Below are 14960 nucleotides of genomic sequence, written 5' to 3' on the forward strand. Positions count from 1 at the left end.
TTATGGCCGCCTGTTGTTTATTGTAGGTGACAATGACCCTCACCTTGTTAGTGGCACCATTACCAGTAATTGGGATTTTAGGGGCCAAAGCACTTTTGCGAGTCAAAGACTCGGTCTTGCGAATAGCTTTCTCTATAATAGATAGACTTTAGCCCCTTGAAAGAAACCTTTCTTTGCAGCTATTTTGTGCCAATTTGCATTCCTCCACACTGCTACAGATACGTTTGATCCTCACCATCTCCCCATATGGGATGCTATTAATCAAATGTTGGGGATGGTGACTGGATGCATGTAATACCGGGTTCCCGGCAGTCGGTTTATGATGTATTCTAGTACAGATACTGTTATTGCTTATGTACACTTCAACATCTAGGAAGACTACAGACGCCTTGCTCATGTGAGCGGTGAACTCTAAATTCAGTTGGTTTAAGTTTAACCTGTTGATGAAGTCTCTGGCTAGGTCCTCTGACCCCCTCCACAGAAGAAAGAGGTCATCAATATACCTCAGCCAGAGAGGGACATGTGCCTTCAAGGTTGCCTCATGCTCTATTTTCAGGACCTGCTCCTCCCACCAGCCCATATGTAGACAGGCGTAGCTGGGGGAGAAGCAGGCCCCCATGGCAACCCCCTTATCTGCTGAAAGACAGTATTGTCAAATGTGAAGTAGTTGTATTCCAAACACATTTTGATCATATCAATCAACATTTTGTTATGAAGCGTAAAACATGCAGGTCTGCGATTAAGATAATGTTCAACCGCCTTGATCCCATCCCGATGACTAATGGAGGTGTAGAGGGACGTAACGTCCATGGTAATTAAAATCAAGTCATCAGACCAGTGGTTGTCATAAATGTTTCTTAGGAAGTCAGAGGTGTCCCTAACATAGGATGGTAATGTGAGCACCCATTCCTGTAGAAAATAATCTACGTATTTGGAAGTATTTTCAGTTAAACTCCCAATAGCTGAAATTATGGGGCGACCAGGGTTTTTTTGGCTGTTCTTATGCACCTTGGGAAGAAAATATATAGAAGGTACAGTAGGATAATCATTGTGCAAGGAAAGGTATTCATCATTGCTAATTAACCCACTGCTTTTCCAAGCTAACAACTTGCCATAATAATCCAACCAAGATGACTTCATCATTTGTAAGTTACTATGTTTATAGCAAGATACATCATTTAGTTGACTGTAAGCCTCCTCCATATACATGAGTCGCGGCCACAGGACAATATTGCCCCCCTTGTCTGATTGTTTGATGACAAGTTCCTCATTGGCCTGTAATTTCTTCATCAGTTCAATGTAGCACCGTTGTTTACAATTCATTTTGGTGCCACCATGATTAGTGACTCTATATAGATCTTTCAAGTCAGAGGTAACAAGTTCATGAAAACGATCCAAGTTGTCATTCATCATTATGGGCAAAAAGATAGATTTTGGTTTAAATGGCGTTTTTGTGGTGCTACCAAAATCCATACCTTCCAATCCCAATGCCCCAATGGGTTCATTTTGATCTTCCTGTAATTGCTGTAGATCAAAGAACAAATCCACATCTCCTGCGGATAATAACGGTGGACTAGTTGCTTATTGAGAAGTCTTGGTTTTCTCTTTATTAGCCTTTGTTTTATGATATTTCTGCAATTTCAATTTACGGATAAATCTGAACACGTCCATCCGGGTTTCAGAATAGTTGAAATTACTTTCAGGGCTGAAAGAGAGGCCAAGAGACAGTATTTGACATTCAGCCTTATTTAATGCGACATCAGAGAGGTTGATTACTGTATTGGCAGTGTACTCAGAGTTTATTTTCGATTCCATCTGCCTCTCGTTGCTTTTTTGGGCGGTTTGTTCACGTTTGCGCTGCCTGTAGCACCTCCTCCTAGCTCCCCGCTTGGCATTTGCGCGCCTTTTTGCTGTGGCTGCTTCTTCCGGGGTCTTAGCGTGTCCCTCCTGTCTTGGCACAGGACATTCATTTCCTCTGCCCGAGACATGATTAAAACCCCCTCTTTTGGCAAATTAGACGGGCCGCCTTCTTCTTCATTTTCGCTTCCACTGATGGCGCTTTGCTCGGAGGTAGATATTAGGGAGGGTGTGCTATCCCCCGCAGTACCTTGTTTCTTGCTTTGATTGGCCACATTGCCCTTGTTTTTAGCAACGCCGTATCTTCGGGCAAATGTAAAGACATTGCCATTTTGATAATCTAGTTTGTCTCTGTTAAATTTAAATGCTTTACGTTTTTTTATTGCATCTTCATCTTTTTGTAATTTTGTCAACATATCCTGTCTCATTTTTTTAATGTTTTCAGTTTCCTCGATAGCAGCAATTTCCACATTGAGCTCATCAATCTGTGCCTGCAGCTTAAGTCTGTCACTAGCTGCATACTTCACCAGAATTCGTAACAGTCTGGCCGATGAATCAAGATTACAGTCTGCCCATTCGCCCAACATTGCAGGGTCCGGATTTTCATAACTTGGGGCCAGGGTGATCCGCAACCCCCTGGGGACCCTGCCCACTTTCAAATATCGAGTAAGCGACTTCTCCTCCCACCATTTTGCTTGCTCGGCACGCATTAGTTTTTCCAAGCGTCTAAATAAGTTCTCTTGCACTTGAGTTCACTAACGGTGCAGCGTCCTGTTGCTGCACCGCCACAGCTGACCCCCCAGCCGGGGAATCATCAAAGATATCGATCGCAGCCTCCTCGGCTTCGTAACACCTCCGCGGCCATGATGCAAATCGGGTGATAAGGAATTTAAACAGTGGGAATTTTTGCAACAAAATTGAAACTCCACACCGAGCACTCTCCTTAGTGGATGATCCGGTAATCTCCTACCTTGCCAGATATCTTCCGGTCGCTCGGATTCCCACACTCCGGCCACCTCGATTCCGGTATCCCAGGCAAGAGTTCATTCACGGTATCCAGGGGCTTCCGTGTGGCTCGCTCCTCACCGGAGCAAAATGAGTACGTCCCGCCGAGACGGGACCAGCTGCTTCCAATGCTGCAACGCCCAAAATCAAGGAGGGGTTATCCGCCAGTGTCGATGAAGCAGTTCGACACCAAAATACTGCAGTACTCTATCCTTCAGGAATCCAATGGACAACACGGACTTAGATAGACAAACTGACCCAATTTCTTTGTGCGTTTTTCATTTATTTAAAGTTTTCCGCCCCGCATCTCATGCCGCCATGACGCGTTTCGGTCCGACCTGGACCTTGATCACATGACACGTTACCCATGGACAGGCGCCAAATTTAAAGTGCATAGTTCACAAGATTACAAGCAGCAGTGTCATCACATTTATAAAACTGGAAGACAAACTATGTAATGCACTATACAAAAACCAGACTGCAAATGATGTTAAAGTAGCTACAGTGGAATGTACAAGGTTAAAATCATCATAAATAGATTTCATTAATGTACACATTCATATCTAAAAAAATATATACATTTTATAAATATATATTTATAAATAAAGTTTATATAGAACTCCTTTGTTTACTTTACGAAGTTTCAAACATATTAATTATTATGTAAAATAGCCACTGGCCACACAGTTTGCGTACCTAAGTACAGTCTGTAAATTGCTGCTGAAATAATATATATTTGTGTATATATATATATATATATATATATATATATATATTCACTGAAAAAACCATAGGTTAGAGACCATATATAGTTAGCTGGACATTTTATTGACATAAAACCAATGAAATTTCATATATAGTTAGTTGCACTAACTATATATCGCGCACCCGCAATCCACTGCTGATGATGTCACATATTACATCATTCATGACATGGTCAGTGACATCACTGATGACATCACTGATGACATCTCAAATGACATCACTGATGACATCACTGATGACATCTCAAACGACATCACTGATGACATCATCTAGTGTCTGTGTGTTTTTGTAAAGTTTAAATATGTTTTACATATTGAAGAATGAGTGGATGTATGGAAGACTGAGTGTGTGTGTGGCTGGCTGGGAGGTGTGTGACTCTGTGCATATCAATGTGTACTTGCATCAGTGATTGTATAAGAGAGTAAGTATGTGTTAGTATATGTGTGAAAAGTATGGTGTTCTGTGTTTAACTGTATAGATGAGGAAATCGAAGTGTGATTGATTCTTCACAGGACTGACTAGGTGTATGAGTGCATATGATAGTGTTGTAATAATGAGTGACTGTATGTATGAGTGATTGTATGGGTGAATGAGTGAATGTGTGTGTAGACGTAGGAATCAGTGAGTGCGTATGTAGTAACTGGTATTGGTGTGTCATGATGTCATCAGTGATGTCATTTGAGATGTCATCAGTGATGTCATTTGAGATGTCATCAGTGATGTCATCAGTGATGTCACTGAAGTATGGTGTTCTGTGTTTAACTGTATAGATGAGGAAATGGAAGTGTGATTGATTCTTTACAGGACTGACTAGGTGTGTGAGTAACTCCATGGATGAGTGGCAGTGTGTGAGTGTCTGCATAGGTGTATGAGTGCATATGATAGTGTTGTAATAATGAGTGACTGTATGTATGAGTGATTGTATGGGTGAATGAGTGAATGTTGGTGTAGACGTAGGAATCAGTGAGTGCGTATGTAGTAACTGGTATTGGTGTGTCATGATGTCATCACTGATGTCATTTGAGATGTCATCAGTGATGTCATCAGTGATGTCATTTGAGATGTCATCAGTGATGTCATCAGTGATGTCACTGACCATGTCATGAATGATGTAATATGTGACATCATCAGCAGTGGATTGCGGGTGCGCGATATATAGTTAGTGCAACTAACTATATATGAAATTTCATTGGTTTTATGTCAATAAAATGTCCAGCTAACTATATATGGTCTCTAACCTATGGTTTTTTCAGTGAATTTTCAAGGTTTTGTAAATGCAAATTCCTAACTATATATGGTCTATAACCTATGGTTTTTTCAGTGAATTTCATTGGTTTTTTAAAAGCTAATATCTATAGCTGTAAAATATATTCTTTATTACGTGACGTATCACGTAGCCACGTGAGACGCCTCATGACGCGTCGCATAACCGTGACGTATCGGTTCTGCAGCGCAAACAAAACCCGTAACGTAAGCGTGCCGGAGCACGCTTACAGATATATATTTTTTTTTTAACCTTAATTAGACAAAATCCACACGTGCACATATCTTGAGGCCTTGCAAAGGCACATCAAACAAACAGTCCCTTCAATTTTGCCAAGTTTGCTGGAAATCTATTCCCTTCATTTTTTTTTTACTGTTTCTCTTGGTTTTCCCCTTGTTACGCTTACCGGGACGCTACCCGGTACGCGAACCGGACGCTCCAAAAACACAAGATGGCGGACTCCCGTTATGCTGCCGGTTAGCTGCCCGGTTCGCGTACCGGGAAGCGCCTCTACCGCGAAAAATCGCGGGGGACTTTAATATCCCCCTCATCAATCCTAGGGGGTCAGGAGGGGTTTACCTTGCCCCCTTTCCTTCATTTCCCCCTTCTTTTTTCACCACATCTTGTCTCTCGAACCTACCGAGAGACAAGATGGCGGCCGCTCCGGACTGTTTACAATGTTGACAGCTACGCTGCCGGTTAGCTGTCCGGTTAGCTGCCCGGTGAGCTGCCCGGTTCGCGTACCGGGACGCGCCTCTACGGCGTAAAATCGCTAAATTTTTTGCCCCGCGGGGCACTTTAATATCCCCCTCATCAATCCTAGGGGGTCAGGAGTGGTTTACCTTGCCCCCTTTCCTTCATTTCCCCCTTCGTTTTTCACCACATCTTGTCTCTCGATCGTACCGAGAGACAAGATGGCGGCCGCTCCGGTTTGTTTAGAATGTTGACAGACACCAGAGACCCAATCAGATTCGCTTCGCGAAGTTCCGTTACGCGTCAGGTACGCGAACCGGGGCGCTAACCGGAGCGCTGTCACAGATATATATATTTTTTTAAACGTTAATTTCTCAAAATCCACTGGAGCACATATATTGAGACATAGCAAAGGCACGTCGGGCAAACCATATCTACAATTTTGCCAAGTTTCATGTAAATCTATTCAGCCGTTCGAGCTAAAAGTGAGTCCAACCGCCCTATGGAAAAATGAATGGGAAAAACACGTTTTGGGACCCCCCTTTGTTCTCAGCCCCCCCTTGACGAAACCCCACCAAATTTTCAGGGGCTGCTCAGAAAAAAATGTGCCATTTTCCTGAAAATTTCAGCCAATTCCGTCCACAAACGCCAAAGTTATTAGACATAGAATTTTCAGAAATCCCATAGAGAAAAAATCCTAACTATATATACCCACTGGCTATCGCCAGTAGGTAATATACATATATAAACATATGTAATTTGCATATCTATATAAATATAAATGCATGCATACATATACATATATGCATACATATGCATGTTATTTACATGAAAGTTTTAAAAACACTAATAAAAGCAAAGCTAAAAAGCCACCTCATTACAAACAGAATGGCTTTAACTTAAACGAGGGCGAGATCTATTGCATTTTCAATGCTTGTTTACTTTGGTTCTATCAAGAAGGCATTCAGATGTGTCACACATTTGCCATAAATTCTGAATGTTAGCACTCTAGTTGCTCATTAGATCACTGTAGTAAAGCTAGTGCTCACCAGGGAAGTCTGCTGCTAATCATGGTTTGCAGCCATTTCCCGCATTTTTTATCCCGCAGACTTTCAGTCCGCATACCATTATCCCGCAAGGTCATTGAGCTCGCATACCATTATCCCGCATTTTTTCAAAACGCATGTGCATTTATCGCGCATGCCTTTACAAAGAATTACGTTTTAAAGGCATGTATGGTAAATGCATTTGCGTTGTGAAAACCACGATGACGAGAGAGGTAAGTGGGTTTGTGTTAATTTTTTTCGTGGGTTAGTGATTGTGTAGTGTAGTGTAGTGTTGTGTAGTGTAGTGTTGTGTTAGTGTAGTGTAGAGTTGTGGTGGTTGTTTAGTGTAGGGTCATGCTGGGGGTAGTGTTTTAGGGTTTACGGTTGTGTTGTAGTGTTTGCTTAGTGTAGGGTCATGCTGGGGGTAGTGTTTTAGGGTTCAGGGTAGTGTTGTAGTGTTTGCGTAGTGTAGGGTCATGCTGGGGGTAGTGTTTTAGGGTTTAGGGTTGTGTTGTAGTGTTTGCGTAGTGTAGGGTCATGCTGGGGCTAGTGTTTTTGGATTTAGGGTAGTGTTGTAGTGTTTGCGTAGTTTAGGGTCATGCTGGGCGTAGTGTTTTAGGGTTTAGGGTAGTGTTGTAGTGTTTGCGTAGTGTAGGGTCATGCTGGGGGTAGTGTTTTAGGGTTTTGGGTAGTGTTGTAGTGTTTGCGTAGTGTAGGGTCATGCTGGGGGTAGTGTTTTAGGGTTTTGGGTAGTGTTGTAGTGTTTGCGTAGTGTAGGGTCATGCTGGGGGTAGTGTTTTAGGGTTTTGGGTAGTGTTGTAGTGTTTGCGTAGTGTAGGGTCATGCTGGGGTATAGTGTTTTAGGGTTTTGGGTAGTGTTGTAGTGTTGGCGTAGTGTAGGGTCATGCTGGGGGTTGTGTTTTAGGGTTTTGGGTAGTGTTGTAGTGTTTGCGTAGTGTAGGGTCATGCTGGGGGGTAGTGTTTTAGGGTTTTGGGTAGTGTTGTAGTGTTTGCGTAGTGTAGGGTCATGCTGGGGGTAGTGTTTTAGGGTTTTGGGTAGTGTTGTAGTGTTTGCGTAGTGTAGGGTCATGCTGAGGGTAGTGTTTTAGGGTTTAGGGTAGTGTTGTAGTGTTTGCGTAGTGTAGGGTCATGCTGGGGGTAGTGTTTTAGGGTTTAGGGTAGTGTTGTAGTGTTTGCGTAGTGTAGGGTCATGCTGGGGGTAGTGTTTTAGGGTTTAGGGTAGTGTTGTAGTGTTTGCGTAGTGTAGGGTCATGCTGGGGGTAGTGTTTTAGGGTTTAGGGTAGTGTTGTAGTGTTTGCGTAGTGTAGGGCCATGCTGGGGTGTAGTATTTTAGGGTTTTGGGTAGTGTTGTAGTGTTTGCGTAGTGTAGGGTCATGCTGGGGGTAGTGTTTTAGGGTTTAGGGTAGTGTTGTAGTGTTTGCGTAGTGTAGGGTCATGCTGGGGTGTAGTGTTTTAGGGTTTTGGGTAGTGTTGTAGTGTTTGCGTAGTGTAGGGTCATGCTGGGGGTAGTGTTTTAGGGTTTAGGGTAGTGTTGTAGTGTTTGCGTAGTGTAGGGTCATGCTGGGGGGTAGCGTTTTAGGGTTTTGGGTAGTGGTGTAGTGTTTGCGTAGTGTAGGGTCATGCTGGGGGGTAGCGTTTTAGGGTTTTGGGTAGTGTTGTAGTGTTTGCGTAGTGTAGGGTCATGCTGGGGGTAGTGTTTTAGGGTTTTGGGTAGTGTTGTAGTGTTTGCGTAGTGTAGGGTCATGCTGAGGGTAGTGTTTTAGGGTTTAGGGTAGTGTTGTAGTGTTTGCGTAGTGTAGGGTCATGCTGGGGGTAGTGTTTTAGGGTTTAGGGTAGTGTTGTAGTGTTTGCGTAGTGTAGGGTCATGCTGGGGGTAGTGTTTTAGGGTTTAGGGTAGTGTTGTAGTGTTTGCATAGTGTAGGGTCATGCTGGGGTGTAGTGTTTTAGGGTTTTGGGTAGTGTTGTAGTGTTTGCGTAGTGTAGGGTCATGCTGGGGGTAGTGTTTTAGGGTTTAGGGTAGTGTTGTAGTGTTTGCGTAGTGTAGGGTCATGCTGGGGTGTAGTGTTTTAGGGTTTTGGGTAGTGTTGTAGTGTTTGCGTAGTGTAGGGTCATGCTGGGGGTAGTGTTTTAGGATTTAGGTTAGGGTTGTAGTGTTTGCGTAGTGTAGGGTCATGCTGGGGGTAGTGTTTTAGGGTTTAGGGTTGTGTTGTAGTGTTTGCGTAGTGTAGGGTCATGCTGGGGGTAGTGTTTTAGGGTTTAGGGTTGTGTTGTAGTGTTTGCGTAGTGTAGGGTCATGCTGGGGTGTAGTGTTTTAGGGTTTTGGGTAGTGTTGTAGTGTTTGCGTAGTGTAGGGTCATGCTGGGGGTAGTGTTTTAGGGTTTAGGGTAGTGTTATAGTGTTTGTGTAGTGTAGGGTCATGCTGGGGGTAGTGTTTTAGGGTTTAGGGTAGTGTTGTAGTGTTTGTGTAGTGTAGGGTCATGCTGGGGGTAGTGTTTTAGGGTTTAGGGTAGTTTAGTTGTTTAGTGTATGCTAAAGGCATATTCGTTCTAAAAGTTTTCGTTATTTTAATTTGCGGCCTAATAGTATATGCGGGATTTTTTTTGCGGACTGATGGTATGCGGGATTTCGTCATATATTCGCTAATCATACTTTCTATGGCAAAATGAACCCCCTCATTTTGTTCCTTTTTAAATTAAATGTTTTAAGAGTTACCACTTTATTCCAATCAAGATGGCTTCAGGTGTGCCATACCTTTGTAATAAGTAGGACTGTTAGCACTCTAGTTGTTCTTTAGAACACTCTGGGACAATCTGTCATTGGGCTATAGTTGGGCTACATCTGGTGATATTTGGGCTACATTTGTTTTTTTTTATCTCTGGCGGCCATCTTTGGGCTACATTGGGCTACATTGGGCTACATTTGGGCTCCAACATATATATAGCCCAATGTAGCCCAATATATATTTTTCAAAGTTAATTTTCGTAAAAACCACTGGAGCCTATATCTTGAGACATAGCAAAGGCACATCGGGCTACCAGTCCCTACAATTTTGCCAAGTTTGGTGTAAATCCATTCAGCCGTTCAGGCTAAAAGTGAGGCCAACCGCCCTATGGAAAATTGCATGGGAAAAACACGTTTTGGGACCCCCCTTTTTTCTCGGCCCCCCCTTGACGAAACCCCTCCAAATTTTCAGGAGCTGCTCAGAAACAAAATGTTCCATTTTCCTGAAAATTTCAGCCAATTCTGTCCTCATAAGCCAAAGTTATTCGACATAGAATTTTCAAAAATCCCATAGGAAAAAAATCCTAACTATATATACCTACTGGCTATCGCCAGTAGGTAATATTTGTATATATATCCACAAACAATGCGCTCCTTCCAGGAGGCCAGGCCCTTGGGAGGTGGTGTGTAATGCTGGCGGAGAAACCAGCAATCAATCCAGATTATGTAAGCAAATATTCACGCACTCAGGAAACCAAGCAGATCGATATTAACTTGTTTTATTTCTTCATAAATCGATACGTTACGCATTTCGGCAGTCCTGCTGCCTTTATCACACCATGGTATCGATCTGCTTGGTTTCCTGAGCGCGTGAGTATTTGCTTATGTAGTCTGGATATATATATATATATATATGTACCCTTATTACTTGCACAGGCAAATAAATACCTAAGCAACACAATCTAAATAGACAAAATCTACCATGCTTCAAATACACTCAGTCACCGCATGAAAAACAACCTACAATCTGCTTCAGCTGATAATAAGAAACAACCGTATTATGTGTCTACCATATCCCAATCAGTCATTTGTATGTCTCTAAACAAATCTATTAGTCTGTCCTAAACACCTAAAATGGCCGCCCATGCATCACGTGATGCATGAAGCAGGTGTGCCCTACAACAATTTAGCCCTTCATTTATATCTGTACTATTTCATAATGTACCTAATACTTCCTGTCCAGTGAACCCAAACTCAGTGGGATCCAACATGCGGCAGTGGGAAGCTTCGAGCCCCTTGGCAGAAGCTCGGGACCTCGGTGTTACCCGAGCATTAGCTGTGCGACTCTGCGATAGCCTACGTTTGTCACGCTGCCCGCGACAATTTGGCAAGGTGCTCCGGTCCTCAGGCCTCGCCCAGCCCCAGTCGTGCACATGCTGCCCGACTCAGCAACAGGCCCATGTGCCTCTTAAGGCAGCCCCTCACAGGAGTCCAACGGCCTGAATGCCGCTACAAATTCTGCTACAACCAATGGTGACTACTTCACAACCTTATAAACAGTCTATAACCAAATAAATAACTGCAATTTAACCACACTTGATGTTTTTATCAAACTGTAACTAACATTCATTACTGAAAACTTCCTATTTATATTCATACACTCCAAATACAATTTATTGAATATAATTATTACATGTTCTCAAACCTTATCAAAAAAGAATTTTATATTTTCTAGTCAAAAAGTTGGTACAATCAACCAATTACCATACATCAGATTACATTGAAAACATACTTATCTGCATTTAGCATAGCCAAAAAAGATGGAAGATGGCTGGGAGTTCAATCATTTTATTGTGCTAGAACTTTATGTTAGTGTTATAGGTTTTTTGAAGGGGCTGCTGAGTGCTGGCCATATTGTTAGCCTCCGGTCTTGCCATAAAATCAAACTTTCAGGACAAATTCTATTGCTTCATCAGGCTGCATCATATGGTGGCTCAATACACAAGTAAGTACATCATGCATGAGCATACCTTGGAGACCCTGAGGTAAACGTCATAGTGCAGACGCGCCATATTTCTTCATCTGCAATCAGTGTAAAAAAACTGTATTTTGTATCTGCCATTTACGTGATAAGTGATGCTCTCTCTGACTAAAACTGAAGCATGTCATCAGCAGAACTACATTTCAGAAATCTAGCAGGACTGATCACTTACATTTCTGCAAACTAATGAGTGGAAAATAGCTTTGGGTCATATTTTCCATTTAAACTTTTTCGATGCCTTCTGAATATGTTGAGATGATTGACTACAGACTGGTCTAAGAGAAATGAAAGGATTCTATAGATGGAAACAACTTCAGGGTGCCTGCGGTGAGGTGAGATTGGGTGACAGTATGGCAGACAAGGGTCATACATACATCATTTGAGAGCAAACAAGGGGGGAAATCCGCCACAGCATTTATGAGTACGGAAACTTGTACTACAGGATTTCTCTTGTAGATACTCTAGTATGCCTTTGTGAATTGACTCCAAAGCATACAACTCCCTATTAGTCAAAGTGCAGAGGGCCCAGTCCTTACTGTTTGTACTGACTGTATCTGATCATAACCCGAATCTTCCCATTTTATTTCCATTTAAGAGACTTTAGGCCAATTCACAAAGGCATGAAAGTGTACATAAAAAAGTGAAATTACTACAGGGCCCATATTATACATTGTGCCCCGGGGGCGCAACAGGCTTATGCGTCTGCTTTGAGCACCCCTGGGGCACAATGTTACAGAAGAGGCCGTAGGCACTTGTGCGTAGCCTTCTGTATTACAGATAGTGCTGGCGCACATGTTGGGCCAGCGCTATCATCAGAGGGCGTTCCCTCATTTGCATCAGGGCGTGGCCTAATGCAAATGAAGGAATCACTTTGCTTCTGTGCCCGCGCCATATTACTGACGTGTGTGCAGAGTGAACCATGCCTTTAACAGGTGTACTGAAAGTGTGCCACAAAAAGGTGGCGCACTTTCAGTGTGCCTCCTGAAGGCAACCCTCTAAGGGGGAGAAATATGGTCCCATGGAACCCTCAGCCACCCCCCTGCAGGCGGGTACAGTCACTCACTGCACCCGCCTTCAAAGGGATATCTAATCTCCTTAAAAAATGAAGGCAGGTTGCCACCTGCACAGTAAAACACGGGGCAGCTTTTAAACAGCTGCTTCGAATTTCTGTTGAATGCGCTGCCCTGGGGACAATAAATGTAGCGCATTCATTCTAATAAGGCACACGTCCTTTGTTTGTGCAAGATGCACCTTTTGAAAGGTGTACTGTGGGGCAAACAAGAAAAGTGTGTTGTGTTTGTAATACAGCCCCAGGAGTACTGTTAAGTACTCAACAAGGTCTTTATGGATATCCAAGTAGTCTTTTGACAGGTGAAACCGAATTTGAACAGCCAGGAAGATAAAGACAGTTGGCAGGTACGAAACTGATGCGCAAAAAAGTATCAGTAAAAGTACAAATGTAATTTTTCCATCTGCGAGTGTAATTGTCTTTGATACAGGTACTCACAGTTTAATTAATCAAGTCTAATGATTCATAATAACTATTATTATTATTATTTAGCAGCTATTACCTGGCACATGCTGGCAGACACCAGACACAGTCGATCAATCTATAGATGATTAGAGCTTGGCTTCTTCCATGTTGCCTGGACAGATCTACTGCATTCCACCTACAATCTATTCATCTGAATTGGCTGAAGCACACATTGTGTTCCATGACACACCTCAGAGCATAGGAGTGACAATGTCTGGCCGCGTACTATATGAGTGTATAAATGATGGCTGGAACGCTACAGACCCAGGCAGATCACTGCCTTCAAATTAGCTGTAATTGCTCAATGATAAACAAAGACTGGAACTGATTGATTAATTAATGTTGACAATCTGGTGTTCATTGTTCAGCACCTCTCACAATACACAAAATTATGGCCCTGATCAGATGTTCAGAGGTAAATTCAGAGCCCTGTACTGACAAGAGTTTGCACAGGGATCTGAATTATGAGATGTGAAATAAGGGTATATATCGGAGGTGGTGGCTACCCCACCCTACTTCACGCAACTCGTAAACAGGGCCACGTGGTAGACATGTGGCCTTTAAACACTGGGCAAACCCATGCTGTAGCACATAACTGAGTTACACAGTAAAACCTGATGGTATGTGTGGCTCTTATTCTCAAAAGTTCATGGTGAACAGTGCAACACTTCTAAAGGCGCACTGGCTGAATGAACATTGATCAATAAACTTGATTTTAAATGTATTAGTAAATAAGAACACAGAACTATCTCAGGAATATTTCTGAATTTGATGAATATGCTTAGACGTATCAACTATTCAAAGGCAAAATCAACTGGTCGTCCCTATATCCTTTCTTAAACAGTGGAAATGATAAACAATGCTGGCTTGGAGTTACACACAAGAGTGCTTCTTTTACATGACCAGCTTGTGTGAGCTTATATTGAAAGCTTTATTATTGTACTTATAGGTTTGTTGGCTTAGAACTATGTTTATTGTGTTTAGTCTGGTGAGTTCTGACGTGTTAGTCTTTCTTGGTACAGGTGCATGTATGTTTTAAGGCTAGTTGTTATTTCTACAGGTTCCCACAACTATATACTCAGCTAAGTGTTATTGAATGAATACATTAATTAATAGCATTTCTAAAGCACATTGCTACCCCAGAAAGAGGCTCATGGCTCTGAAACCCTGAGGATGAGCCAAAACATTTAGGACCAGATGTATCAAGACAACGTGCATTCGCAAACTGTGCAAGTCGGTAAATTTAACCATTTGTGAATGCAAAATAAGCTGTCCACATGTATGAAATGCATTCACAGTTCAATTTTAGGGATTCCCAATTTTTGTGATTCCCTAAAAATTGCAACTCCATATAGGGAATCGCAGGTATCAATTCGCAAATAGGTAAACGCTAAATCTATGTAAGAAGCATATGCAAATTGCAAATAATCACACAATGGAGATTTTGCATGTGAAATTAAACACCAACTGATATCAGGTGGTAATCAGGTATAAACTATATAAACAGGCCCAGGGTCATCTGCATTTCCCACAATGGCTGCTCTCTACGTCATGGTGAGGAGGATGAAGATCCTGGCAGGTTTGCAAAGAAGAAGCAGGAGACAGGAGTGCATTTTTAGAATGTGCATTATTATGTTTGATCAGAACAAGAACTCTTTGATCAATACAGATTAAATTCTGCCATATTATAGATTTAATTTCTGAACTTCACCCACAACTGCTGCTCACACTTGCAGGATCAATGCAAATCCAACCCATGTGCAGGTGTTATGTTTCCGGCACCTCCTACTCTCAGGAAGCTATCAGGGTGGGATAGCTGCAGCAGGATGGTTTCCCAAAGTGCACTTTAAACCTTTTCCCATGAATTTATGGCTGCAATGCTCGCGAAAATCAATGATTAGATCAAATTTCCAACCACAGCATAGGAATTGCAGCTTACTAAATTATTTTTTTACCAGTTAGCACGATTCCCACGTCATTGGCTGCATTGATGAGACACATGTTGCAATATGT

This window comes from Lissotriton vulgaris, chromosome 2_1 (genome assembly GCF_964263255.1).
Source record: "Lissotriton vulgaris chromosome 2_1, aLisVul1.2, whole genome shotgun sequence".
Classification (NCBI taxonomy): Eukaryota; Metazoa; Chordata; class Amphibia; order Caudata; family Salamandridae; genus Lissotriton; species Lissotriton vulgaris.